This window comes from Anas platyrhynchos, chromosome 3 (assembly GCF_047663525.1).
Source record: "Anas platyrhynchos isolate ZD024472 breed Pekin duck chromosome 3, IASCAAS_PekinDuck_T2T, whole genome shotgun sequence".
Taxonomy (NCBI): domain Eukaryota; kingdom Metazoa; phylum Chordata; class Aves; order Anseriformes; family Anatidae; genus Anas; species Anas platyrhynchos.
In genome coordinates, this window is record NC_092589.1 from 105,382,067 (window position 1) to 105,408,822 (window position 26,756).

General features: G+C 46.3%; 1 long non-coding RNA gene across 1 annotated transcript; it reads left to right on the forward strand.

The window, feature by feature from the left end:
• Nucleotides 1-1,728: 1,728 nt before the first annotated feature.
• LOC106015290 (uncharacterized) lies at nt 1,729-20,037 on the forward strand. Its single transcript, XR_011808567.1, has 5 exons — nt 1,729-2,868; nt 10,172-10,214; nt 10,351-11,672; nt 13,095-13,985; nt 16,064-20,037. It is a non-coding gene; the product is annotated as an uncharacterized lncRNA (long non-coding RNA).
• The last annotated feature ends 6,719 nt before the right edge of the window (nt 20,038-26,756 follow it).

Consider the following 26,756-nt stretch of genomic DNA (forward strand, 5'->3'; position numbering starts at 1 on the left):
TCCCTGCAAGGCACCAGCCCATTTTTTTCAGGCTGGGCTTCAGCTCTGGGATGCAGCATGTCAAGTGCTTTTCGTGACCTTCTTCTCTGAGTAAACAGCAGCTTCCCTGTGCAGGCAACGCAGCCCTTCTCAGGCTCACTGAAATCACGGATCAAACCAAAATTGGCAGGGACACTAATAACGAAATGGCAAAGCAGAGGGTGGGTAGTAATAGCTGAAATGTAATGGGTCTGAAGATATGCATTCAAAGGATTCTTTTTGTTCTTTTGAATAATGCAAACATATTGGCTTTTGGATTAGAGAAGTGCTCAAATAGATTAACTTGCAGTCCAATTAGTCGTCATGTATATTAATTTAAACTAGCATTTCTGAGTATATCGATTTCAGTCTCTAACTCCCTTGAGCATTTTTCACTTTAGGAAAAGGATGTTTTTTATTGCTGGCTGTTGTTCTGCTGTAAAACCAAACTGTGAGCATTTTTTTACAGTTTGGGGGGAAGGGTTAGTGGCTGTGCATGCACAACAAGGGGATTCCCCAGAAGCATGGGAACTTTCAGGTTTATGCTTTGCAGTGAGTAAGGGCCCAATACCAGCTGCTGAGATTTCCTTGTTCGTGATGTAGAAGAGACATGATCACTTCAAAAGCTGTGGTTAATAGTAATGGTTTTATGGCATTTTGGCCCTACTGTGTGCTCTCCTCACTGCGTTTCATCCACTGACTGTCTCTGCTACTGGAAACCATCACAGTTCTGTTTGCAGTACCCCCCATCCATGCAAGGTGCAACAATCTGTGCCCAGTTTGGAAAGCCAGAGTGTGCTGGCTTGATCCCTAGTGCTGCCTTTGGAGCTGATGGTCCATCTGGGCTTGTTCATGGACACCCCCTCTGCTTCCACGCCATGATCAAAGCCCCTGGTTTATCCTGCATCAGGTGGGAACATCAGGGGCTAATGCTTAAACTTATACCATGGGCTCTGAAGGAAAGGGTGGGCTTTTCTGGCCACATAAACATCAGGTACCTCTGTGGGCCTGTGCTGCTGAGTACGTAAGACCTTAGACTGGAATCAAAGAGGCATCAGTTCATCTGCCATAGATTTTCATTTCCAGCTCAGGTAGGTCCATGCCAGTAAGTATAATTTTAGGAGCTTGACTCCACTTGGAATGTTATTTATTTCTGTTTTACTTCAGTGTGACTTAAGCACTTGGATTTAGATCTTCTCTGTTTCTAGAATGTGGGTCCTTTGTCCCTTATTTGCTGAGCCTGGCAAGTCTGTTCCCCAAAGAGGTAACTGTGTACGTTAAATACATAGTGTAATGGGACAAGGTTATGAGCTGTCATAAAACTATTAGTTTTCAGTAAAACTGTGGCACAGAAGTAGTAAACAAGAGTTGAGGATCCCCATCTGCTTATACAGCTTCATTGGGATTTTAAAGTGGGGAGCAGAGCAAGAATATGGTGGCATAGACTAGACTGTAACTCCTGATAATTTTGTTTATAATGCTCCTTTTGAATGAAAGATATTTTGTGAATGTTATTTGTAATCACTCAATACTTCAGAGCTACCCTGCTATTCCTGACTGTCATTAATGGGAAGAAAGCAGACCTTTTGGAATTCAAATGAGATGCAGAGAGCATCATTCAGTGGGCTGACTCCACTTTTGTTGGCAATCTATCAAATACGCTGCCAGTGGGAGTCCGATGCTGCAAGATGAAGAAGAGTCAAATCCCCTGGCCCTGCTGCAGCCCATGCTGGTTTTCAGCCAGGCTTGGAGACCAGTTACTAAACATCCATTCTCAGCCACAGCTGGTGGTGGGGCTGATCGTGGCTGCTTGAAATTCTCTGCAAGGTGAGAATGTTTCACTGGTGACAGGAGAACCACTGAAGGCTCCTGGACCGGTGTCTGCAGCATCATCAGCATTTTAATCAAAAAGATCCTCGGAAAAAACATTGCTTCTACCTGTAACATTTTTGTAGCCTTGCAGCCTGCATGTTTGTTTTTTTCTTATACTTTTTGTTTTTTCTCTTTTTTTTCCCCCCTCAGGCTTATTGCCAGTTTTTAATAATGACCCAGATGTCATCTGTTTTCACTCATAATAATGTGCATGACATTCTTGGGGTCAAGTAACCCTGTTTGGTTTGCTGGTTTCTTCCATCCTCTTTAGGTTTCACCTAACTAGGAAATTGCAGGGTATTGGCTTGTTTTGGGGTCAGAAAGCAGTTTCCCAGGGCCAGAGTTATCTGCCCATGTGTTCAGGTCTGCTGCCTGGGCACGGTCCCACAGGTGGGGATGCTTTGTAGGGTTATCCAGACACAGCTGCTAGAGCTGTTATGGTTCTGCCATTTAATGCCAAGACTTCTCAGAACCACTCCATCCTGTGCTGCCCGAGAGATCCCTCCTCATTTTGACTGCTCTGCATCTTTCAGAGGCATCCCTCAGCTGCTTGGCTTCAGTTCTGGTACTGGGCACACCAGCAGCATCAGCCTCCTGCCCTCCTCGGGAGCCCACAGGCTCCAGCTTTGTACTTCACTGCTGTCCCAGGGCCCTCTGCCTTCCTGCTCGTGCTTTCATTGTGAGCATAATTCCTATCCCCAGCTGAGGGTTTCAACACAGAAAAAGGAAAAGAACAGGATAGAGGCTAGTTCCTGAAGCTAAGAGTTCATTCTTCTTCCACTTTTGAAGATAAAGCGATGAGAGGACCAGGAGGGATGGATGAGGAAGCCCAGGGGCCTGCAGACGTACCAAAGGGAAAGTGAAGGAAATGGCTTTCAGATGAGTCAGCCAAAGGCAACTTCCCCCCACCCAAGTGCCAGGGGAACAACAGACTGCTGGAAAGCACCTGGAAGGGCTGCAGGAGACAGGTAGCAGCAGGTACATTCTGTTCTTAAAAACTCTCGTGTACTTTCTTTTATGGTCAGGTAAAAGCCAATGCACCCAAGGGGAAAAAAAAATAGGTATCAGAAATATTGTCCTGAAGTTTTTGAGTGCTGTGTCTGACCAGGAAGGGCTGAACCTACCATGAGATTAATAGATAACAGTGTAAGGGGAACGGTAAGGGTTCACTTCAAAATGAAAATAAGTTTTTTTCTTGGGTGTTACTGCACCCATCCTGGACAAGGTTTTGCTCTGTGTTCAGTGACCACCTGGATGACAGGAGCAAGGCGGTCTGAGCTTTTAATTTGCAGACAAGACACAAGCAGTATTAGCTGAAAGTGCTTCAGGGGGAAGGGTGAGAGTTCAGAATAACCTTAAAGAAAAGAAAAAATAAAACACACACAACAACATACTAAATCTGTAGGAGGTGAGTCAAGGACAGCAAGGATGGGGGAAGTTGGGGACCCTGCGTGTGGGTGGCAGCCTTGCATCAGGGGAGGGCTGGCAGAGGCACAGGCTCAGGGAGACCCCTGGCATGAAGCTGCCGGGGGAGGTGGTAAAGAAAGGAGGAATCAGTTCTTGGTGGATGGGATGAGGAGCTTAAATTTGTAGGAAAAAAATTGAAGTTACACTTTAGAAAGAAACTCCCAAACCACCAGGAAAGCAAGGTTGTGGCAAGGCAGGAGGAGGAAATGTTTTCATTTCTTATGTCTCCATTCTGTCAACCACCAAATTATTAACAGCTGAACTATTTCCGATGGTGGACAGTCTTGTTCATCCGAATTGGTTTCAGGCGAGTGTCTCTTGTTTTTCAGAACAAAGGGCAGAGATCAGCGCTGTCTGTCTCCATGACAGCAAAACACTTATTTTGTGGGGAGGGGAACAGTCGGGGAGATCTAAATCAGGAACCTTTTGGCTCTTGGAGCCTTGTGGATAAACACTGTTTGTGCTCCTGGCAGATGTCCTTAGCACTGCCCTTAAAGAAAACGAGATGCACGTTGGGCTGTGAGTGAGTGCAGGGGTGGTGCAGGGCAATGCACTGGGCAACGCAGTCCCAAAAAGGGCTGGAGGAGAGGTGACTGCCTCTCCTTGCAAAATGCTTGAGAGCTAATGAAAACAAGGGCTAAATAGGAACCTGGCGCTGCTGTTAGTGTTAGAAATGCTCCTGGTGTGCATTGAAAGGAGCGTGGCCAGCAGGTCAAGGGAGGTGATCCTCCCCCTCTACTCTGCCTTGGTCAGGCCTCACCTGGAGTACTGTGTCCAGTTCTGGGAACCCCGGTACAAAAAAGACAGGGATCTCCTGGAAAGAGTCCAGCGGAGGGCCACAAAGATGATACGGGGCCTGGAGCATCTTCCCTGTGAGGAGAGGCTGAGAGACCTGGGTCTGTTCAGCCTGGAGAAGAGAAGACTGAGAGGGGATCTCCTCAATGTGTATAAATACCTGAGGGGTGGGAGACAGAGGGACTTGGCCAACCTCTTCTCAGTGGTTTGTGGGGACAGGACAAGGGGCAATGGCCACAAAATGGAGCCCAGGCAGTTCCGCACCAACATGCGGAAGAACTTCTTCACGGTGAGGGTGACGGAGCACTGGGACAGGCTGCCCAGGGAGGCTGTGGGGTCTCCTTCTCTGGAGACATTCAAGGCCCGTCTGGACGCCTGCCTGGGCAGCCTGCTCTAGGGAACCTGCTTTGGCAGGGGGGTTGGGCCCGATGGTGCCTGGAGGTCCCTTCCAACCCCTACAATTCTGTCATTCTGTGTGATTCTGCAATAAATGAGATGTTAAGCCTGAAAAATGGTGAGACCGAGTCATTCCTTGTCCCTTACCCTCTACTTGCCATCCTGAGCTTGCTCTGCTCATCATGGCCCTCCCTCACACCCAGCCACGTCCTGTAACAAGTGTCTGCAGGGGTGCGTCATTCCCAAGGGGCTCTTCAGGTACAGTGAATGCCTGGTGAGGTGAAAGGCAGTGTTGCGTTGCTGTTGTTGTACATTCTTTTGAAGTTTCTGTGAAATTGGAGATTTAAATAAGGTATGTGGGTGGATTTCCAGTCGAGCTGTAGAGGTGCCATCTGAATGCTAAGTGTCAGGGTTGAAGTCTGGGCCTCAGAGCTGCTGAAATGCGTTTTGTGAGATGGAGTCAGCCAGTGGTCAAGCACACTTGAATCTTTTATGACTTATTTGATAAATGAGTCTTCCATTGCTATTCTCGTAATCAGGCTAATAGATTGAGTTTTTGGATTGCTTTCCAATATCAGTTGGCAATTCCAAATGTCCAAGCTCAGGTTCTGTTACTCACAACACCAGAATTAAATATCTCAAACAAAAATGTAAATCTTGCTTGCTTCTCCATGAGAAACATTTCCTATTTAATTTCTGAGATGTTACCAGTATCTATGTGATTGTTCGGGTGCATATCCCTGCCTTTATGGTGATACAGCCCTTCCCAGAAACACGGTGATTTGAGGAGCTGTAGTAGAGTGAGGGAACAGCGAGCATGGGGCAACACATTCCCACTTTCCTTGCGCTGTAACCTGTGGCAAGGAGCTGCAGAGATGTTTCATAGTCAGATATTTTCTGCGTGCTCACCATTTCATCCAGTACAACAGCTGGAGAGCATTAAACTTGCTAGGAACCAGCTTCAACAATCACCTCTTTTTCCTTCCCCATCCCACTTAGTCTTTGTGGCTCCCTGCTTCATTGTCCTCCTCTGCATCTCTCCCAGCCCCAATCTAGGCTGCTGGAGGTGGAGGACACTTGACCCCTGTGCCAGGAGACGTTTCCTGCATGGCTCCAGTCCTGCCCAGACAATTCTTTTTGTGTTCCTTTCTTCTCTCCTTAATTTTATGTTTCTATTTGTAACAGCTGTTGTGTTGATTGTTTCTCAAAAACTCCCATCTATTAAACATATGGAAAACGATCATTTAAAATTCATTGTTTTGTAGGATTTGGATTTTTTTCCATGTATGTCACTTCAAATTTATCCATAAATTAACTACCAACTTGCTGCTCAGGTGCTGCTGTGAGGTCCTCCCAAGACTCCTCTGTTGTCTTCCAATTTTTCTGTTCTAAATAACTCCGTATCATCAGCAACATTTTTCACACCATTAATCAAACTCCTTACAGCTCATTACATTTATTATATTTTCAGGATTTTTTTTTTCCTCAGTGGTAATGGTTTGTTCAGAAACCACCATAACAGAAGTAAAGCAAGAACGGTTCTTCTCATGTTTGTTTATTCACAGTGAATTTAATTTTTCATTATAGAAAATCATGTTGCTTTAAAAACAAAAGATATTTAAAGCAGATGTTGTTCAGAAACAACCTTAAAATTAAACTACAATAACAAAACTGATGATCTGTTTTAAGACATGAAATGATGACAAGTGTATTGAGGCCATAATATCTGAAAAATTAAGTAAACATAAATAAAGCATAATATTTAAAAATGACATTGCATATTTCCAAAGTTTGAAAAAGAAAGAGCATTAAGCTCATAAGAGTCATCACACAAACATCTAAAACAAGTTTTTTGTCACAATAATAAGACAGTTTTACAGCTATTTCGTCTCAGCAGGATTTCAGTGGAGTTTTTGTTTCAGCACGTTCATCTAGTTTCACTCAATGATGAGTTAATTGAAAGCTGAAAATCTGTTTGGAAATAGGAAAAGCAAAGTGTGATTTTCTGCACTAACACAGAAGTAGAAGTGAGATGTTAGGAGACTACCTCGACTGGCTTTAATGTCTTAAACAACCTTGTGGCCAGGCCAGTTTGTGGAGTTATAGAAAGGCTTCTGTTCAGTCCAATGGTTTCTATTCAGCTCAATCCTCTCACCTTAGAAATATACGTATGTTAATAGGTGAGTCACTTTTTAACAGCAATTGCTATTTAAGATTTAAATCATTTCATATTTAAATAATATACAAATCGCTTTTTAAATGTTGCTTTGTGCTTTGTAGCTATTTTTAGCCAAATACTGCTTGACCCAATTTGCCTAGGAAAAAAATTCACAAGCGAATAGAAAATCTTTAATTTACGCTTTATGATAGGAAATTATGAACTACAGAAAAAAACTGACAATCTGGATGTCCAAATGCAGTCTGTCCTCCAATCCTCAGAAAGTACCGTGTGTATCTACATCTTTTATTAAGTTGCAAAATGTTGTATCATCATGGGTGAGAGATAATAGTATTATTATTATTTTTTTTTAAGTTTAAGTAAAATATGCAAAGTATGATTGAAATTGATTTGTTTCTATCTGCAATTGGCAGAACTAGTTGAAATTGTGAAAACCGCAAGTGGTCAGTCAGCTCTTTAGGAGAAATTTTGCTGTATGTGTACTTCAGTCTTGGCCAGGTCAATTTGATCAGAGTCTTGGCCAGGGCAAATTTGTGTAGTCCAGTGGCTTCAAAGGAGCAGCCACGGCCTTGGTCTTGTTTATGCACACACATGTCTTTTAACTCTGATATAAAGGAAATGTAGTAACTGATCCTGTTGATAATGGGCTCCCTCCTTCACCTGCCCCCTCCGAGGCATGAATTAGCTGCCTTCCTTCTTCTCTGATGAGCTAAACAGGGTGGCCCTCTCAAAGGACGATTCAATTAACATGCAAATATCAGATTGTGCAGAGAATAGCTGACACCTCTGTCTAGCCCTTGGTGAACTCGATTCACAAAGCATTGTAAGCAAAATAATTGCTTCTTTTTGGAGGCAGTAATAGCTGAGCACATTACGCTCCGTGTTCAGGAAGAAATTATCACTGCGCTATCAGACAAAAAATCAGAAATTAATGAGAAACACACAATTTTATGTCAAGGAAATACAAAACAAGGTCATGTAATTTCTGCACATAATTGTAATAATGTAAGGCCTAATTCTGCAGGACCATGAAATTCACTCACTGAAAAGGAGTCCTGATCATGAGGGTAATTCAGGAGTGGGCTCCTCTTAAAATAGCAGTGGTGAATAACACTCCTCACTAGATTTAAGCTGGGGTAACAAACCACTGCAGTAAGCATTCAGATAACACACACACATTAGATTCAATCTTAAGATGCATATGTGGATAATGACATTTAAAAGTTTTGGGGAGCCAGCTGACTGGCTTTTATCATGTGTAGCTTTTTAAAGCTAACTGCAAAAGTCATCCTGATCGGGGGAAGAGCATCTCAGATGCTGATTTGAGGCAGAGTTTTAGAGTAGGCACTCTCACTCCGAATCAGTGGTCTGCTACAGTCAGGCAGATTTCTTTCGACTGTGGTATTTTTGTGGATGGATGAGATCAAGGAGACAGAGCTAGTCTAAAAGCAGACCAAAAAAATGTAGCAAGTAAATAAATAAATAAATTGCTTTTTTCGCAAAGAAGAGATGTTGGAAAGGGAGGATGTCAGATGCTAAAATACATACTAAATTTGTCTGAACCAAGTGCCTGCAGTAGGGTTATTAGTGCCAGAACAAAGCTTACATTGGTAGTGTGGCACTATGAGCTAGTGCTGTGCTCCTGGGGCAGCTTAAACAGACTGCTAACAAAGCTGGTCCTTCAAAACATGAGGAGAGGAGGAGAAAAAACAGTACTCCATTCCCAGGATCCACTTACTGCCTTGCTCTTCCCTGCCCTCCACTCGTTGTTGGTGTCCAGGGCGAGCAGCCCCAACCTTTGCCAGCATCTGGGTGCTACCATAGGGTAAAAAACAGCATACAAGTGGTAGTTGGTTACATCAGCTATGGGAGAAAGAGATGTCAATATGATTATGTGACGTTGACCATTACAGTCCTGAATTTCAGAAATGAATGTCTTCGTCATGGGCATGCCACTCTGTACCTGGGATTATTGGCAGAATTTTAATTTATATGTTAAATACAATGCATTCAGAGTGATGGTGTGATATTGCAGCAATCTTCTTATCTTTCCTTACCAACATCAGAAACAAAAAATACATTATGCTGGCATCTTCATTATTTATAAGATGTTTTCCTTATTCATCACAATAATTTAATTTCTTCTCCCCTTCCACGTGCATATGCAACATATCAGCAGGGTTTCACTATTTTCTCTTTTATTGTCCAAGATTAAATTTCTTAGAATTCTATTTTCTCTACCAAATAAGACTGACCATGCAGTCTGATATTGCTTCTTTTCTGAGAGTATTAGATTTCTCAACAGATAAAATATGGATGCTATTAGATGGCATTGACTTTTTTAAAGCTGCAAGTAGTAACTGATACAATCAGTAACACAGACCATTTTAAGCAACCTTTCATCTTGTTCTGATATTCCTAATAATTCTTTAGCTCAGTCTGATACGGAAATTAATTTTACATAATGGGCAAAGACATATTTATGGAGTCTTGAAAGAGCACAGCTTCTTCTGAGTTATTGAGGAGAGTTGCTCTATTTTCTTTTTGAAGTTTGTGTCATTCTTTCTGGTAAATGACTAATGATGCTATTTGGCTCCATGTGTTAACATTTTGTGCAGTGGAAGATCTGGACAATATGAAGAATAGTTATTACAGTCACTCTGTGCAAGGTTTCTATCTCCTGGTGAAGGTCTGGAAGAGGAAATAGCCAGTCCTCCACCGAGCCTGTGACAGTAACTGTAGAAAGGGCGTGTGGCTGGGGATGAGGATGGTGGGATGAAGAAGTCTTGCCTGGCAGCTGGCTTGTCTAGGTAGGCTCAGAGTCAACTTGATCATGTGCATTTGGGGTTGATCTGGACCTTGACATCTGCAAGGAGAAAGGTTCACGTGAAGACCTAAAACACCCCCAAACCAGAGGTACCATTTTTTCCTCCCTTACCATAGGGAGAGCAGATCCCCAAGGCCAGATTAACTAGTGCCAGAGGCTCCTCCAAAAAGGATCCACAGATGCTCCCCTTGTTGAGAGGTGAATATCTATGTCTGCATGTGGGAAAGAGGACATGTGGAGGTAGAAGAATGGTTGGTGGGAAAGCTGTGCTGGTAATAGAGATGTAAAGCTGTTGCTTCGTAATGCTGTTACACTCAAAGGGCAAAGCTTGGGGCTCTGCTGTGTTGAGTGCTAGGTAAACACATAATTGCCATGAGCAAATGAGAGCAAATGTCAGCTTTGTTTTGAGGTGAGCACCCCTTTCTAATTAAGGGTAAACTAAAACCTTTGACAGGCCCAAATTGCTTGGAAATGTCACGTACTGAAGCCTGGTTCAGGGTAACATAGAGACCTACTTTTGGGGTAATTGAGAAAGGGATTCATGAGTTATAATGTACAGTCATGAAAGGTCTTCTTTCATCTTGTAACTCAATCTTGCATTTCTTTTTGTCTTTCAGAAGTTTGAACTGAGAATTTAGGAGGCACTCAAAACGTTCACTGGTAACAAAATTTGACATTTTTCTAGCACTTAATATAGATAAAGCTTGTATACTCTTTAATTTTATGTTACCAAATATGTAAGCTATTAGAGATAACCTGTATTTCATCAAGGTTTGTATTTTCTCTGTGCCTCCAGATTCTTAAAGGAGAAGGGCATTTATAGTACCGCAGCCGTGTGGACTTGGAGTTGCTCAATAATTTCCATTCTCAAGTTTGGCTTTCAGCTGCTTGTGCCTTGTCAAAGGAGATTGGATCCAAGTGGATTACGTATTACATTGCCTGTTCTCAGAGCTGGTTGATTTGCAAGCTTCAGCAAATCTGATCTAGCAAATTTGGAAAAAGTCTGACACAAACAAGTTTAATTTCCTTAAGTCAGAATTCTTGGAGCTCTTGCGCCCAGACTGCAGTGCCTCATTTTTGAGCAGGATTTGAAGCTCAGGAGGAGGATCTGATTCAAGGCTGGATCAGTTAGCAGTTTTCCCTCTCACCTAAGTCTGGCAAAGATACAAACCTCTGAAAAACACGCTGCTTCATGTACCCTTTAGATGTCTGGTGGAGTGGGTAAGTTCTTGGATGATTCCGTCTCCAAACCCAAAGCTCCAGCCCAGCTTAATCTCAGGAGTTCTTCCTCTGTGACTGAGCACTGAAGCCAAGAGCAAAGAAATGCTGTGCTTGCAGCAGAAGCATATGGATGCATGAGGAAGAGCTGTGAAGAGCAAAGACGAGGCAGACTAGTGAGTGGGGAACAGATGTAAAGATAGACAGGGGTGGTCTGGCTGGTAGGAACAGGGGCAGAGAAAAAACAGCCCTGGGACTTGGGCCATGAGAAGGTGGTGGGCAGGCAGGTGGGTCTGTAACCATTGGGGCATAATTCTAAGATCTAGTTCAGGGGGAATGGGTTTCTTTAGCATCCTCCTGAACAAATGGACTGGAAATAACAAGCAAAGCATGGATATCTTTCCGCATGGAAGGTAAGAGTCTGCCGTCACTGCTCCACCAGCGTAATTTGAAGGGATTCACAGATCAAAAGAGTCCACTTTGGGTAACTACTAATGAAAGGCACCTGGGGTACCCCACAAACACACACGACGACAGGCCAGCACCTCAGAGGGAAGCAGAAAAGCTTTGAGACATTTCAGAGTAAAGTCTCCTCGGTCACTGCTGGTGGACAAGGCCACCTCGGAGGAACGTGACTGCGGCATTAGGCAGACAAGTCTCCAGTGACAGTGTTTAAGCAACACTATCAAATTGCTGGCAGGCGTGTTTAAGAGCACTCTAATATCTTATATAATAGCAGCCGGGGACTGAATGGCTTTGCCAAACTTCATCATCGCTACTGGGACAGACTGGCGGAGCACATCACACCGCAGCATGCGTGATACTTCACGAGAGAAAGGTGCAGGAGGGAAGAGATATTGAGCTCAATAACTTCTGCATCAACACCAGATGCAGAAAACGGTGAGCTTCAAAGACTTCTGCTTCAAAGACCAGCCTGAAGGGTTCGCCATCACAAGGTGAACCCTTCCACTTACTTGCTAAGTTAAGGTCTTATGTTTCCAATGTGAGGTTAGTGGTCTTGGGAGGTCTTGCCTTACAGAGAGCCCAAGGGTGTACCCTCATGGAGCATGGGGGCTGTGAGAGCACCCGGCAGCCTGGGCAGAACCCCCAAGGAGCAGCGCGAGGGGCTGTGGCTCTCAGAGCTGTCTGAGTGCTGCCGTGACACCAATACCCATGGGGGACCTGCCTCTGTGCCCCGAGTTTGGCCACCGTGATGGGCTGCCATGCCAGTGGTCCCACAGCTGTCACATTTGTAGAGATGCTGGAAAATAGTAGTGGATTGGCAAGAGTAAACTCAAATAATTGAATTCACTCATTTGGAAAATTTTTCTGAAGCCTTTTTTGACTTCTTGCACACTTATAACATATGCATATACTGTAAGAGCTAGGAGAAACTCTCTATGCGGGTCATGAAACAGACCTTTGGACGGCCTCTCGGGGAAATGTGGGGATATTTGAAACAAGACTGAAAAACTGCTTCTCTGGGGCATTGCTTTTCTGGCAGAGAGATGGCTTAAATGGCTATTTTGACCAGCATATCAACAAGATAAAATGTTTCAGAGTCTTACTTTTAAAGCAGAGTAGACTTAAAAACTCTCAAATACTGAATTTAGTAGAAGAATATCATTTAACAATATAATGTAAGTAATATGTTAGCATACATTTCATTTTGAGGGCTGCTTCATCCACACTTTGAGTCCAAAATGAGGGACAGATCTGTGGTCCAGTCACCTGCAGCCTTGATTCACCAAAGGGAAGAGTTGGCCCCTACCCTGATACATGGACCTGAATAATGCTTGGGTTCCTCTACATCAGACAGAGCTCATCAGGCATCGCATGCATCACAGCAGGCTTTTTCTTGCTTTGCAAAGGGCCACATAATAGAAGTTAGCCTTGAGACATTTGCAGAAGAGAAAGGATGTGCTTAGCACACATGGGGAGCTTCAGCTGCGTGTGTAAAATCTCCTGGAAACACATTTCTAATGGGACAGCCCTTTCAGTCAGTGCTAATGATTTACCTTGGAAATATGACTCTATAACTCTACTCAAGTTCTTTGTGTATGTAACAAAAGATAAATTACGAGCTTCAGAGTGAGTCAGTGCTGGCTGGTGGTGTCTGAGAGGGTCTGCAAACCCGCTCCAGTGGTGGCTGCACCGCATTTCTATGAAGGCTGGTTCCAGGGCTGATGCTGCCAACATCATATACTCCCATCACAGCAGCACTCTGTATCCACAATTAAAAACAAAAGCAGGAGCTTGGAGCTGAATTTGGTTTTCCTCTTCTTTTAGGCTCATTATTTTTTTATCTCGTTTAATTCTCAGGTCACCACTCAGGAGCTCCCATGGGACGTTTTGTCTCCCCCTCCTCCTGGGAGGAAGGTTATACCAGGAGTTTCCAGCTGTGCTCAAATGCTGTGCAAATATGAACTTTAAAAAAAAAAAAATCCATCTTTTTAAAAGGTGAGAGCCAGGCATCTGTGCAAAGAGCTGCAGGAAGTGATGGATGAAGTTGGGAAGCTTGCTACAAACACCAGTGCTTCTGCAACTCGATCTGTTTGTTTTGCGCTTAATTGTGGCTTAGCTTTGAGTGAAGCTGAATGCCAGCACTGCCAGTCTAGCCCAGAAACATGCAAAACGTGGCAATCCGGCTGCGAAATTCACATTGCTCGAGGCAACCTGCGTTTGTAGTCGGAGGGAAAGGCATCCCATCTCGCTGCCCCTGCGACACGCGCAGCCAGCTGTTGGGGTGATGTATATGCTGCTGTCTGCTGGAAGTGCTGGGGATACTTCCCATGTAGAAAATTCCATCAGTGTGACAGATCTCCTCTGCCAACACACCGAAATGGAAAGCCTGCTGCAATCCTAATAGAAATATCCTGGGAGACTCGCAGCTCTGTTGAATTAAGGAAGGAAGAATAGATCAAATGTTTTTTTCTAAGCCCGGTTAACTCCCCCAGAACAGGACACAGCTGTGAATCCCTTGAAGGCAGCACACATTCCCTGCCAAGTTAGAAGGCAATTATTCTTCATAAATCTGTCTTTTTAAATTCAAGTGGATCGATTGCCTCGTCTATCCTTTCCCTGTGCCAGCACCCGGAAAGGCTGTTTGGGCACCACCTCCGACAAAGCACCCCGCTTATCAGAGAGCCACACCACGGAGGCAATGACAGCCCCCTCAGCCCCATGTATCCCTTTATAACCATGGATATTAAGGTACGTTCGGGTTTTAAATGTCTTAACCAAGAGATTTCCATGCTGTTTTTAAACATTATCCGGGCTCTGGGTATCTGACCTCCGTGCAAAGAAATAGGATGCTCCTACCAGTTTATTTTCTAGCTAATAGGCAGAAAAGTGCTGTAAGGAGACAGGAGAGTCTCCTTGCACGTGCTGTCATGGTTGCATCAGCACAGGGCTCCCGGAGTTGTGCTAACTTGGCTCGGTTACAAGACAGTCATCATCTAATAGCCCTGTTTTGCCAAGTCATCCTGGCTCTGGGTGTCAAAATGGTTTCTGCCCTGCCACTGCTGGGCATTCAGCAGGCAGAGAGAAGGAAAAATGGCCTGGTGCTGATGCGAGCAAAGCTTGCATTAAAACATGGGGAAGGTTTGATGGGCTGGGTGGTGTTCATGGCTTTAAGGAGCTCACTGTGATTTGAGTAAGATGCTGGTCTTGATGTTTTCCCCCTTTTTGTTCAGGTAGGGATGATGTCTTGCAGTCTTTGTAAGGTGTCTTTTAGGGCTGTGCCGATGACACCCACTACTGCGGTGGTGTGTCTTCTCTGGCTGCCACTCGGTGGATTTACTAAGGCCCTGAGAAATCGATAAACACTATGAGAATGGGAGAGGAATTAGCATAAATTGTCCTCTCCCACGCTGCAGAGGGACAGCAATGAAAGAAAGGATGTTCATTTATCTATTTTTTTTTTTTTTTTCCTATGACCACATCGGTATATGTACCCTATTTGCATTCCACTGTAATGAACCAAGGCAGGTAAATGAGCTGTTTGTCCTTATCGAGCAGCCTGGAGCTCAGCAGCAGAGATGAGCCAGGGATGTGGTGTGGGATAGACTCAGCAGCAAGCCCTGGGCTGGCTGCTTGGGGGCACTGGGTAGGACTGGGGCGTCCTGGGGATAAATGCCGGCTGTTGCACATTTTTCCAAGGGAAACGGTGTTTTTTAGGCATTAAGAAATATGGGAAATTCTGCTGTTGCTGGGAAACTCCTGTTTTACCTCTGTTTGCATTGTAGAAGGGTCCTCTGGGGTCTTAGAGCCACCCCAACCCCAGCACAGCTGACCTCAAAGCTAGATGGGGTCAGTGCCAGTAAGGTTTGAAACTCCAGGATGGAGATACCGCAGCTTCTCTTGGCAACATTTTCTAGTGCTTGACCCTTGTGATGGAGATATTTCCCTAGCTTCTACTCAGAATTTCCTTTGCTGCATCTGTGACCTCTGTCCCTCATCCTCTTCTTGTGCACCTGTGTGAAAAGAAAACCCAGATGAAGAAACCTAGATGCACAACAAAGCCGAACTGAAATACTACCCTGATTTTGACCTGTCTGTAATTTTTTGCTGATAATTTATGTGTGTTGCCTTCTCAGCTCCCGAGGAGACTGGAGCACAGTGTGCTGGGGACTTGGTGTGGGTTTTGCTCCCCCTGGATGTCCCCTGGCAGGAGTTGTCTCCCTTTTCTCCCAGCATCTTCACTGCGGGGCTGGCTGACGGAGCTGCGTTTTAAACCCTGAATGTGGGAAACTCTAGCTGTGAATCCTCTGATAAATCATAGAAAAAACAAAGCTGGAAAGATTCGCAGGGGCTCATTTAATCTTTTCTCCAGCCTCGAGGCAGGTTGTGCCGCTTTATCATCTCTAAGCACCACTTGTCTGACCTGTTGGTAGCGCGATGGAAATTTCAGTCCCCCTCCAGCCACCCAGTCTGGCTGTTTGCTGCCCTTACCTGTCAATATTTTTTCCCCACACACCACAGGCATCCCGCTCTGCTTAAGACAACCCATTACACAGCTGGAGGATGATGTTTCCCTCCAGGTTTTGCATCCTGAGGCTGCCAGCCCCTGCTCCCAGCCTGCAGCCAGGATGGCAAATGCCACTCCACAAGCTCCAGTTTAACCCCCTGACTGGTGTGGAAGGGTAATTTCACGTTTTATAGGCTCTTGCTCCTCCTTTATCTGCCCTGAAACATCTGGCATTTCCACAGCAACAGTGACACTGTTGATTCATGCTCCGTGTGCGATCCACAGCCGCCCTCTCAGACCTTTTTTTTTTTTTTTTTGGCAGAGCTGCTGCAGCTGAACCCGGCCTGTGTTTGCACAGCTGCTCATCCCTGTCTGCCTCGCACGCATCCTCACGGAGCTTCTCCCTTCTCTCCAGGCCTTTCCCCCAACTTGGAGGTCTTGCTTTTGGTTGTCATTGAGCCCTCCCCTGTGCTCCCACTTGCTTCGTGTCGCTAATCACGTAGTAAGGATAGGCTCCATCTCCATCATCTGTACCCATCTGTACCCTGAGCTCTTCTTTTTGACCCTAATGGGGCAGAGCAGGATGGGTTTCTGGCTGGCACCCCAATCCTTGCTTCCTCCCTTCAGTTGCTGCGTGTCGTGGCAAACAGCAGCCGTGCTTGGAAGTGATGGAGACAATCGCTGCTCACACCACGTGCCTTCACTTCAGCACTTTTTCAGTTCAAGGAATGACATGAGCTTACAGGAGAGCCCTTTACCTTGCAAGATGCCTGTGCTCTTAATAAACAAAGTATATGGGAAGTTATTGCTCACCACTATGGAAACAGCACTTGCTGAGCACTTGCTGTGACTGTGCCCAATAATACGGGGATGAATAATGCTGTAACAGAGAGGTCATGGAAATGTGAGCTAACACAGGACAGGAGGGTTAATGAACACCGACCATCATAAAACCGTTGTGGGATCTTTAATTAACACAGGTGATTCCCATTTGCCTCAACAGCTTCTCACCTCGTCAATCCATGCAACCTAAAAACACCCTGCAGATCAGCCAGGCAGGAAGGTAATGGTCTTTTTATGGATGTAGCTCATAAAATCCCAGAACCATATGGCAGCCCAAGTTGGGAGGGACCTGGAAAGGTCATCGGGTCCAAGCTTTCATGGGAAAAGGAAGCCTGGGTGAGACTGCCTTGCACCCATCTTAAAAACCTCCAGTGATTGTGATTCAACCGTATCCCTGGGGAGGTTGTTCTGGTGAGTGAGTGCTCTCGCTGTCAAAAATTTCTTTCTTCTATCAAGATGAAACCTCTCCTGATGCAGGATGTACCCGTTGTCCCTTGTCTTCTCCCCTTGAGAAGAGAGAGCCTCCATCCTTATTGTAGCTGCCCTGTTAGCACTGGAATACTGTGATGAGGTCCCCCTTGAGCCTTCTCTTCTCCTGGGTGAAAATACCTAGCTCCTTCAATCTTTATTCATGGTTCTCCAGCCCTCTGGTCATCTTCATGGCCCTCTTTGGACCTCTCCGATCTATCTGTGCCCTTTTGAATTACAGGGACCAGAGCTGGGCGCAGCACTCCAGGCGCAGCCTGACAAGTGCAGCGGGATGATCACATCCCTGTCTCTGCCAGAAATGCCCAGTTACCTGGGTTTGTTGTGCAGCACGAGCTGTGTGCTCAGGAACTGCTTTGGAGAGCACGAACTGGCACATCAAGTCCTTCCTTAATGTGCTGGATTTATTACACGAGGCTCCTAACGCACCAGTGCTCCCCTGTAATGGGTTTTCTGCACCATCTGGGTGCTCTTTGGGGTCAGGCAGGCCCCTCTGCCACTCTGCATGTTCCTTTGACCGGGAGATAAAGGACCCAGCACCTCGAATTGGACACTACAAAGCAATGACTTGCTCAAAAACTGGAAATCTGGAAGAAAAGCCGTGAATTTGCTTGCTGGTGACTCAGTGCTCGGTGTTTTCAAACTTCCCAGGCGAAATACGGACCAGAGACATAACTGCTAGGAAAAGTGAAGGTCTGCTTTCCCCAGCAGCGTGTGAGTCCCAGCAGCTGGAGTCCAGACAGCCCTGAAGTGACAAGGTCTGCAAACAAACTGGGATTTTATAGGGTCAGTTGTAACACAGTAGGTGTGGTAATAGGGGCTGGGGTGCTTAAAGAAGTGTCATAACAAAATATTTTGGAAAATATCGCTCCACGTGTACACCCGGGGCATGAATGCTAACCTGAAATAATTTCCTTTGTTTCAATGTTTTCTATATTAAGAAGTGGTATTTTAGATTTCTACTCGCTTTGTCTACCCAAGTGCAGGGGCTGCTTCGGCTCCCCAGGCTGCGTCTGTCTCGGAGGAGCTCTGCAGAAGGCAGAATTTGACCCACTGCGCTCAGCTGTCCTACTAATACATCTGCCTTGGGTCCAAGTGTTCTCCCGATTTGTGCTATAATTATCCTAAAACTAGATTTTTCTGATTTCCATTCCCCCGTAGCTTTTTATAGCCCCGGGAGTTAATTATTCAGAGCCGTGGAAGTTCTCGGCAGCGCTTTGCCCAGGCGTTTTTGGACACTTGAGGCTGGGACGAGGGAATGGCTTTGGCCAAATGTCCAACCCACTGCATTTGGTGTTTTCTCCTCTGACGGCGTCTCCTTGGATCTCCAGGAGGCACTGATGGTCTCTGAGCCTGCTGTGGGCTGTATTCACACGCTCTAACATCCCAGGGATGGGGATGAAGCAGGGCAGGGATGCAGAGGGGAGGCTGCAGGAGCTGGGGAGAAGTCAGCGGTGCCATTTGGGTGGCTGGGGGCTCTGAGCAGCACCCCGCTGCCCTCGCAGAGGCAATCCAGCAGCGGCAAATGAGGCTGAGCCTCTCCTGCCTCCCACATCCTCGCTCGGGTAAGTGCAGGGAGTGTGTACTTTAATTAGCGATGATACATGAGGGAGACAGGAGATGAAGCAACGTTCAAATTAAGTATCTGCAGAGCTGGTGAGAAGGCAAATATGAGCTCCCAGACTTGAGGGATTATTATTTTTTTTCTTTCAGTCCCTTCTTCCGCAGCGATGGTTTGGGTTTTAATTCAAAAAGCAAAGGAGCTGTTGCAGGGGGAGGGCGACGGATGCCCACACGTCCCCGCTGTCAGCGAGTCGCAAGGCAAACCCTGTAGGTTTGGGGTCTTTCCTCGGGGGTGGAGGCTCCAGCAGAGCCCCGCTCCTCTCCCCCATGCCTTGGTGAACCTTGGTGAACGGGTTAACCTTCCATTACAAACCTGTTGGTTAACGTCCTGTGCTCCCAAATGACAGAATTTCAATTTGCTGTTGTAAATAAATAATACTTAAATATTGGGTAAAGGGTGCTGCACGCTGCAATATGGCTATGGTGTGTTTTAAATGAGTAAATACCAACCATTCACAGCCCCTTTTGCTACGATTTCACTTTAATAATGACTTCGGTGTTTCGCTATGAGTCAGGCAACAACAGAGGAATCGCTGAAGAAATTTCCCTGAAAACCTCTCCGAAAAACCAGTTATGAGTCAGAGGAAGCAGCAGCATGTCACTGGTTCAGGCCCTGCCTTTGGCTCCGTGCAATTTCAGAAACCAGATCCCCCACCTCGGTCCAGTGTTTGGCTCGGGTTTGTCCCCTCCCAGCAGTCGTGGCTTGGTTACCCTTTTACCTTCGACCGAAAACCGAGCCTTGCACGCCGTTAGGGGCTGGCAGTTCCCGACAGGAGCCCAAAGCAAAGCGGCGTTTGTTTGTGTTGCTGGTGAGAGGTCACAGCTGCAAGGGCAGATGCTGGCTGAGGCCAAACCGAGTTAATTAGGCAGCGCTGCGATGCCACTGCTCGATGCAAAAGGTGTCCCCGTCCAGCGCTTCCTAGGATCTCATCCGGTAAAAAGGGTTTTACCTCTTAATCTGCCAGCATGAAGGAGCAGAAAAGGTGTCTCCAAAAGTCTACCAGAGCTAACATGGTTTGGATACCCCGTTACAGGACCAGCAACCAGACTTTTCCAACCTGCCTGGATATCACTGGACATGAACAGGGCGCCTGCTAATTGTGATCCTATGAAAAATGGAGCAGCATCTGCATGGGCAGATGGCGAGGGCACGGACCCTACATTGCTCCCCATCACAGCCAACCCCAGAGGCTTCCCCAGGGCCCACAGGGATGGTTCTCAAGCTGAGGCCAGCGAGTGAAATGTGGCTGAAACATGCTTGAAATGAAGCATTTCTTTCACTGCTTTAAATCAAGGCTCGAGACCGCAGAATTGGGGCGTCCATGCACTAGCATGGGGGAACTGGTGATTATCTAAATGTGCAGTCAATACCCCCCCCCCCCCCATTTAATTATTAGTGTGCTTTTGTCAAATGCCCAACAATGTGATTACCCTATTAAAGTATTTTCTCCAGGCATAAACCTCCTTTTTAAGAAAAATTACTTTCTTCTTATTTAAAAAGTTGTTAATTAATACTTTTATTGTCCTCCCCTGCGATTTGCTTTCTCTTAATTACCAACAGGAGCAATACAAGAGCACTCCATTGCCTATGCCAAAATTAACCTGGCTTCCTCTACATTGCTCTGAATGATCCACATGGTTTTGCCTTTGCATACGGAAACCCTGACCCCATGAGAAATGATGCCAGGACCCTCTGACTTCAGGGTGGGTTTGTGCAGCTGGCAGGAAGGTTTCCAAATCCAGCAGCTCGCTGCGAGCGCTGGTCGAGGGCTGCAGCCCCAGCATCCTGACGCCGCCGTGCTGGCTCTGGACAGCATCCCGGAGCACGCAGCGTGGCACAGCACTAAAATAGCATCTTGTTGGCTCAAACATCCCAGAAAGCACTGCCGGGTTTCCTTCTTCTCTCCTTGTTCAGCCACAGGAAAAAACGTGGTCTCAGGAAAACTGAAAAGTTGCAGCGGGGAAACATCGGTTTTGCTATATTATTATTTATTGCCCTGATTGAACCAATGCTCTTTGTTCTGTTTTGCTTTTTAAAGCTTTTGTAATGCCAGGCTAAAACATTGATTTTCATTTAGACACACCGGTAGTTTTCATGCTTAATTTCTGGTTTTGTTCATTTCCCTTTTGTGGTTCAGAATAGAAACAAGTAAGATATTTTCTGCAGCGTGGAAATACTCGATTTCGCTTAATCCATCCCACCTCTCTCAGCAAAGGTCTGATGTTTTGGACCACAAACACTGATTCGATTCTGTTACATCTCGTGGGTTACATCTCATGGACATGTAGGATTTGGTGCTCCGTGCTGATATGGGAACACTTGTGCATGGGCCAGTGCTCTGGACAGCTGCAGCTGGAAATAAGCACATGCAGGTGATGGAGGAGAGGAAATTATGATTTTTTTTTTTCAGTAGTTATAGTTAAAACACCACCACCCCCATAGACACACACCCACCTCCCACCTCCCCATGCTTTGTTTGCTGGCACATCCCACTGTGGCCAAGCACTGCAGCACAAAACTACAGTGAAGCACCATGGAGAGAAACGAGGCTTTTTAATTTTCCCTATTTAGCAGGGCTTTTCCCTTTCGGTGCAAGAAGATTTAATATTAAAATCTTATCTAAAACATCTAACTTTAGTGTCTAGCATAGCAACTGCAGCCTTGGAGGCAAAATCAAGTCCCTTTTAGATTCCCATGTAATAAACTGGTAGACAACAGTAAATGAAATGAAAATGTGCTGGTTTTAATTCATAAATTTTTCACCTCTGCCAGTCCTATTTTTTTTTCTGTATTTCCTCGCTCAGTCATTCTATTATTTGAGAGTAAAGCCAGGCAGCCAAATTTCCTTCATGTCGTTTAATCATTGTTCTCTCTGACTTTGAAAAGGACACCAAGTGTTCCTATATATGTAAATGTACCCGATGTTTTCGCCGTTCATATGCTAAGTCACACGTAGGCACTGTGGTATCCCTGGGGCAACCTTAATACAAAGGTAGGTAGCAAAGTGCATTTTTGTCTTTGTCCAGCTGTGCAGGCTCACATCTGCTGTTCCCAGCCTTGCTGCCAATCATCACAGCTCTCACTATTCATTTTTCCTCAGAGGGGAAGAAAGCACCCAAGACAATCTCCTGCTAAGAGAAAGAAGAGCAATCACACAACGATGGAGTATTGCCACTATTTTTGTTACCTCTTTCTATTTTTTTTAAACATCTATCTGATGTTACTGGCACAGCAGGCATAGCAAGCAGGTTGCAGAGGAAAAAGCATGCGAAAATGGCATTAAATATTGTGTTGTAACCACGTTCTCTGAATTTCCGCTAGCTCCACGTTACATTATTCAAACCAGACACAAGCTCTCTAGGGTACGGGCAGATTCCACCTTCCCGGCTCTCCCCACCCTCCAAGGTCATTTAAAACAGGGCAGGAAAACGCAGTAGAAGACAGTGCAGGGAACAAGCCTGCTTCAGCAGGCAAACACGCCATAAAAACCTACTCGCTCCTTTCCACCCCCGGTTTCTGGGATCCGAAGGGCTGGCGAACCCCCTTCTATTTGCTTTGGTAGTACATCAAATACAGGCTCAGGAGCGATGCTCCTGCCCGTGCTGCGGGTGAGAGCAAGGTGTGCAGCTGGCATTTCCCAAGCACGTTTGTTTGCACGAGGGGTCCTAGCTGGGAGTGCAAAGGAGGGTTAGGCTGATGCAGGCACGGATTTGAGCCCCAGCAGCTGGTAGCAAAAATCATGAGGCCTTATAGACAGGCATCAAGGCTTTCATTACTGGAAGACCTGACTTAGCACAGAAAATAAGGCAGCACAGAGGGGAGGACCAGGCTTTGCCAGGGTGAATGTGGCCCCAGTTCAGAGCCCAAAGGTTTGCTTTTGCTCTCAGTGTCTGCAGCAGAGGCAAATCCAGGCTCTGGGATCTCCAGTCTGGCCTGAAAGCAGCTGGAGCAATTGGCTGTCTTCAAGGAGGGAGCCTTGGATCCCCACAACCATCACAAGTGTCAGGAGATCAAGAGGGAAGGAACAGCGTGAGCTTTTAATCCTTGCCAGCAGTTTCCTCTGGTGCTTTTTTGGTAGAGGTAACAGGAACTGGAATCCCCGGCAGCACACAGTGCTCCAGGTCAGGCTGATGAACTGCTGAAAAAAGGTAAATATTGCTCTAATGTCTCCCCAGAGTCAATCACACCAAGCCCCAGGAAGGCAGGTGATAATTCAAGCGTAGCAATAGGCCTCGTACTGCCACTAAAGCTCACGTTATTATGGCAGATATTTAAGGAATAGCTGTGTGCCACACATCTCAACTACTTTTGTTTCCATCTAATCCCTTGGTGATTAAGCCCCAGCCAGCAGAAGGAATTTCACGTGGTATTTTCAGATTCAGCAGAGCTGGAGTGATCCAGATGAATCTAATTTAATCCCTCTTTGTTCCTCTCTGCCGACTGTGGAAACAAAATGAGAAGCAGAAAGAAAATCAGATGAGAGGTGGGATGCCAAAGCAGCTGTGGCAGTGCAGTTGGTGAAGGGCCACACCAGATCAGCAAAGGATCATTAGATAGGTTTGATGAGCATAGGACATTAAAAGAAGAACCTCACATAATCCAGATTCATGCAATGGGCCCCATCTTGCAAACATGCCAACTTCTGGCCATTAAGTTCTTGCATTAAGAGGTGCTCCTCATCCCATGGGCAGTTTGGGAGCATCCTGCAGCTTTGGAAGGGTCTCCTGCTTTCCGAGTTGTTCTCCAGGAGATTGCTCTAAGTCAGGGATTGCTCCTTCCAGCCTCCTCGCTGGCAGGGCAGTGTGAGAAGCTGAAAAGTCCTTGACTCAGTGTAAGCACTGCTCTGCAACAACTGAAACAAGTAGGAGACATTTCTTCTCAGAAAGAGCTGTCAGCCATTGGAACGGGTTGCCCAGGGAGGTGGTGGGGTCACCGTCCCTGGGGGTGTTCAAGGAGAGGTTGGACGTGGTGCTTAGGGACGTGGTTTAGTGGGTGACACTGATAGCAGGGTGATGGTTGGACCAGATGATCTTGGAGGTCTTTTCCAACCTTGATGATTCTGGTTACACTGACGAGAGGCTAGAGCCTGAGCTGGAACACGTCATGTGGAATGTGTGGAACAAGGTAGATGAGGCTGCAATTTGCTAGGTCCTGCATTTTTGCCACCTGACCTTAGCCATAAAAGTGGCCTAGAAGAAAGGTGGAGAGGGACTCTATCGGGGAGTGTAGCCATGGAACCAGGAATAATGGCTTTGTATAAATGGAGGGGAGATTTAGATCAGAAGTGACGTGAGGAAGAAATTCTTCACTTGGAGCACAAAGCGCATGTGGGAATTAGGGCTGAGGATGCACCTTGCTTCTGTTCTTTTCCATACAGGATAGAATGAAATTACCTAAAAACCCGTGTTAAAAATAAACCCAGGGCACAGGATGGGAGGTGCAGGGCAGTCCCTGTGCCCGAGGGGCAGCCTTTCTCTCTGGCAAGCCAAATGAAATCTTGGTGGTGGTGATTTGGCTGGCATTTTGTTTCAGGTCACAACTGGCAGGGAGCAGTTCTTGAAAACAGAAGCTGGGTGTAACTGATGGTAATGCCTTGTGTGGTTCTTGTTGTGTGCTCCTTAGGAATAGCTGAATCCAAAATTATTTTAAATATTTCTGTGACTAATCACAGGATAGGATGCTGAAGACATCTCGAAGAGATGAGTTTTGTATTGGGCTGAGCAGCCTGGGCACTTCTCGAAGGAATTACCCACTGATTACAAAACGTCCCCAGTTCTCCCAGCACAGGCACGGGGCCCTGAGAGCTGTAAATCCCTCAAGCAGGTACTTGCTTGATTGCCACCGAGGGCTGGGCAGAGGCTGCTGCTGTCACCTGTGTCACCCAAGGGCTGGCGGGGAACTCAAGAGAGTCGCTCACCCCAAATCATCTCCCGCCAGGAGAAGAGGGCTTTGGGCACGTGAGGTTGGCAGCGGCAGTGCTTGCGTACAGTTTTCCACTCTGCCTTCCCATTCTGGTTTAACCGTGCACATTCTTTAGTTTCCAAGCTTGTTTTTTGCCTTGGGCTGACTTTTATTGCTCTTATTTTATTTATTTATTTATTTTAAGCTGGCAAAACGGTTGAACTACTCCGAAAGGGGGTGGAGAAAACAGTCATTGCTAGTAACATTTTCAGCTTTGCATCAATAATTTCAATGTATCCCAGCTTTGCAGTACGTGTGAAAGGTGTTTTCGTTTTTTCCTGTCTTTAAAAAAGTATCTGCTGGATTTCGTGCAGAGATAAGCTTTGAAAACCTGCTGGTTTGGTGGTGGTGGGCTTTTTCTCTTTGTTCCCCCACTTGCCTCACAAGGATTGTTGCTAAAATCTCTAAATATCTTTCTTTTTTTTTTGCTCTTTTTTTTTTTTTTTTCTTTTGCTGGTGTGGCCTTGATTTCAGCTCTGTTTGGTTCTTATCTTGCGACTGCACCGAACGTGCTCACTTAGTCTCCCGTACGGGGAGGCAGAGTGAGAGCTGCTGATAAGGCACACTGGCAACTGTGTTACATTCTCCATACGTTTCTGACTTGAAAATGCGCTGGGCAGGAGCTGGGGAGAAAATAAAAAAAATCCAAACAGGAGGATTCATTCCTTTGTCTGCTCGGCAGGCCGTATTTCTGAGCAGTCACCTCTCTTGGGAAGCAGATTAGCATCAGTCCCTAAATCCTCTCCATTTTGCCATGGGGTCTGCTGAGAGCTCAGCACCTGCCTCTGGGTGCTGCTGGCACCCGTACCGAATTCACCTGCAGGGCCACCAGCCTTTTGGGGGCACGGCTGGGACACTGGGGACACTTTGAGGGGCATGGGTGCATGCTGGCATTGCCTGCTTGGTGGTGAGGTGTGTGGTGTGGGGCTGGAGCCCTCGCCTGCTTCCCCTCCAGAAAATTTGGTGGTGGGGAGTGTAGGGCCCAGTGAGAGATGGTGCCATGGCGGGGGGGGGTGTTTGTTTGTTTGGGGGTTGAAAATAGGGGATGGGATGGGAAGAGGAAAGGGGGAAGGGGGAAGGGGGAAGGGGGAAGGGGGAAGGGGGAAGGGGGAAGGGGGAAGGGGGAAGGGGGAAGGGGGAAGGGGGAAGGGGGAAGGGGGAAGGGGGAAGGGAAGGGAAGGGAAGGGAAGGGAAGGGAAGGGAAGGGAAGGGAAGGGAAGGGAAGGGAAGGGAAGGGAAGGGAAGGGAAGGGAAGGGAAGGGAAGGGAAGGGAAGGGAAGGGAAGGGAAGGGAAGGGAAGGGAAGGGAAGGGAAGGGAAGGAGTAAAAGGGAAAAAGAAAGGGGAGGAAAGGAAAGGGGAGGAAAGGAAAGGGGAGGAAAGGAAAGGGGAGGAAAGGAAAGGAAAGGGGAGGAAAGGAAAGGAAAGGGGAGGAAAGGAAAGGAAAGGGGAGGAAAGGAAAGGAAAGGAAAGGAAAGGAAAGGAAAGGAAAGGAAAGGAAAGGAAAGGAAAGGAAAGGAAAGGAAAGGAAAGGAAAGGAAAGGAAAGGAAAGGAAAGGAAAGGAAAGGAAAGGAAAGGAAAGGAAAGGAAAGGAAAGGAAAGGAAAGGAAAGGAAAAGGGTGAAAAAGAGAAAAGAAAGGAAAAGAAAGGAAAAGAAAGGAAAAGAAAGGAAAAGAAAGGAAAAGAAAAAAAGAAAAAGAAAAAGAAAAAGAAAAAGAAAAAGAAAAAGAAAAAGAAAAAGAAAAAGAAAAAGAAAAAGAAAAAGAAAAAGAAAAAGAAAAGAAAAAAGGAAGGGGAAAAAAGGAAAGAAAACGAAAGGGAAAAAAAAAAAAAAAAAAAAAAAAACCACGAAAGAAGAAGGACAGAAGAGGTACAGAAAAGGGGGAAAAAAAAGGTGATCAGGGCGAGAAGCAGCACGGAGCAAGAAGGGCCCGAGCCCCCCAAACTTTCTCCCGGCCGTGCCCCCCGCACCCCCCTCGCTTCCTGCCCGGGGCTGGGGCTGGGGCTGGGGGGGGGCGGGCGGCGGCCGGGCCCGGCCCCAAATGGCGGCGGCCGCGGGCGGGCGGCCCCGAGGGGCCCCGCGGGCCCCGCCCCGGCGCTGA